A 2,924-nucleotide genomic window follows, 5' to 3' on the forward strand; every position below is an offset into this window, starting at 1 on the left:
GTTTTACAGAAAACTGGTTTTATCAGGGAAAAGATCAAGATTTTCCCCATGAGAAGTTTGTTTTAGATAAGATGGAAGCAGAAAATTCTGGTTTTTGTGGATATTTTTCTTTTTCTCCCGGGACTTTGGGTGCCAGGCATGGAGACTCTGTCAGAGGGTACTGTCAAGTGTCAGCCGCTCAGGAACACTGAAGGAAAGGTGTGTTGGAAGGTAAAAAAGTGTCTCCTAACACATTTAAAAGCAGTCCTACTTTCTACTTGCCTTAGAAAGCCACCCACCATGACCCTGCTTTGAGTGGCGGTTACTCCCCAAGATGATCTCTGTCAAGAGATTTGACAATCAGCAATATGGATTCTGGCTATAGCAGCAGAGGACTCTGCTCAGACAAGTGTATTTTTCCAAGAAGGACAAGCTATTCCAGCTAAGGTCAGTGTTGCGATCAGCACATTTTCATTTTTTCATCTCATGCAGATTATCAGCATTGCAACTCAGATTCTGAGACAATGCTGCATTGTCTGCATGGATATCCTGAGCCCATGTAAGCCAGGATCACCCTGGATGCTGCAAGGATCTCACCTGATAATAACCTTTCAGTAGTGCAAGCCAGCCCAGCTATCTCCATTTTTTGCTCTCAAATGAAGGCTTGGGTCTAGTCAGTTCAATTGGGCATCATTGTCCTCCTAACCCTTCGAAACAACGGAGTTATGGATTCTGCCAGCACCCATCAGTCCTTTGTTATCTAAGTTTGCCCTCTGGATGAGGCAAGATCCAGTGTCCCTAACATAGCAGAGTGAACACTTGCATCTCTACCCGCCTCTCCCTGATGCAGCTGGCAAAGCTTTTCCTCCACACGTTCCAAGAACACAGTGTGAGCACAACGCTGCCATCTGTGCTGCTGGGGGCAGAGAAGTACAGGTACATCAGACCTACAAAATAAAACAGGAGTAGCTGTCATACAGATGATCTCAACAGGTTTATCAAAGAATTCATTCTCAGACATGTTTCAGTCTTGAATCAGAGCACAACATGTTGAAATGCCTAGAGACATTTGTGTTCAGCCAATTCATGTGTTTTACAACAACAAGCATATTGACTTGCTGCTATTTGGTGGAGTTACATTCACAAATCAGAATCTGTCACCATCTACACTGGTTCCCCAAACATTTTAATTTTTTATGCAAATGGCAGCTGTTTTATAATGAAAATAGAGGTATTCTGCTTTTTGAGATCTCTACATTTAAGTGTTTGGTATATATATACAAACCATTAAGGCATGCACCTTACCTGCATATTCGGAAATAGTCTGTGTCTTTGAACAGTCTAATATGGACATCTTAATTCCTACAAATTAATTACCACATACAATGCTGTATAATCTTCTGCTAAAGGTTGAAATAAGAAAATGTTCCCCAAGAGACTATCTCTCAAACTCCATAAAAGTCAACAAGAGGTGGAAACAGAATTACATTCTTGAAAATCTAAAGGAAATTAATGGTCCATGTTTCTAGATCTCCAGTAAAATGACATTTCCCTTAGGATATGCCAGCTGTGCTCTCAAGATTGCATGATCCAAAATATCAGGAAAGAAATATAATTAAGAATTACTATTATTATTATTTCAAAATATTTTTAAGCAGAGAAACCAGAAGTTTTGTTTTAATGTCACTAACTGTAAATGAAGCAGATCCCATTTGCTTACACAAGGCTTGCATGTAAGAAATCTCCCATCAGAGTCCTTTTGCTTTCCTTTCAGTGAATCAAGTCCAGGATCTGAAAATATTAAGCAAACAGTATTTATAAGCTATAGAAAAAACTGTCTGGACTCTAGGATTTGAAAAGCTATGCTTATTGTTAATCAGATAGGATCTAGAAAAAGGAACACAAAGACATTTACAGTAAACATCATAAACAAAAAGATATTCTGTCCATGGCTTTTGCTATGAATGTACAAAGAAAGTAGAGTTTTATGCTACATTATATGTATGTCTGTGTACTGTAACTAGTGTGTAGTAAATTATTTTTAAAAAAGCTATCCTTACAAGAGGTGGAGCTATAGAAACTACACTAAAGGGCAGGCATCCCATTGTGAACTATCCACCACAGACTGTTGTATCTACCATGACGACAGCAGACACTGGACATGAATCAGCTGCCTGGGACTAAACCCCCATTACAAGATTGAAATTGCAGTCTTATCAGAAACATTGACATTGACAAGCAGTTCAGCTACTAATCCTGCTTGTATCAGATATCTTAAATCTAAGTGTCTTTGCATGAATGAACTATTTTCTATAATCCGAGTCTGTTATTTATTAGGAAGTGGACTTTCTCTGATGTTGAAACTTGAGGGGAAAAACTGATGTTTGGTCTATAAGCTTCACCTGAGGCACTTAAGCCAGTTTTGTGGGTTCAGTGCTCTTATTCCTGCTCCCTACTGTTCAAGCACAGGTTCCTAATTTCTTTAACACAATGAATGTGCATGTTGTCAAGGACTAACCTGTGTGGTTTCTTCTGAGATACAAGATGGAAAATCAATAACTGTCATGTGCTGGAGGTATCAGCATCACGTACATGAATAGGAAGATATATTTCCTTGATTAATTGAACAAGATAAAATCAAAATGGCCAGGTTAGGCAGCCGGATGAATGCCCTGTGAAACCACGGAGGGAACAAAAATGGTGTGTGAAGTTACATGTTGAATACTTGATTGTAATGAATATTTAACTGTGGGTTGATGGATGTGATCACATCAGAACTGCATAGGAGAGAATGCCACAAGGAGGAGAAAATATTGTACATTGGTAATTTACGTACTTTACTTGTTGCCTTTCCCTTGCCTTTTTTAATTCCTTTCTGACTGAGTTCTGATTTCTGTTTAATGAAGCGTTTCTGTCCTAGTTAGGACAGCTGAGATCAGTTCATC

The 2,924-nt window shown here is 38.9% G+C and overlaps 1 long non-coding RNA gene across 1 annotated transcript; it reads right to left on the reverse strand.

Annotated features, from left to right (window-relative positions):
* Positions 1–262: 262 nt before the first annotated feature.
* LOC127470477 (uncharacterized) lies at positions 263–2,566 on the reverse strand. Its single transcript, XR_007904309.1, has 3 exons — positions 2,498–2,566; positions 1,700–1,770; positions 263–926 (listed from the first exon to the last, which is right to left on the reverse strand). It is a non-coding gene; the product is annotated as an uncharacterized LOC127470477 (long non-coding RNA).
* Positions 2,567–2,924: the final 358 nt, after the last annotated feature.

This window comes from Manacus candei, unplaced genomic scaffold (assembly GCF_025592945.1).
Source record: "Manacus candei isolate 608988 ecotype Guabito, Panama unplaced genomic scaffold, ASM2559294v1 h1tg000021l, whole genome shotgun sequence".
NCBI lineage: Eukaryota > Metazoa > Chordata > Aves > Passeriformes > Pipridae > Manacus > Manacus candei.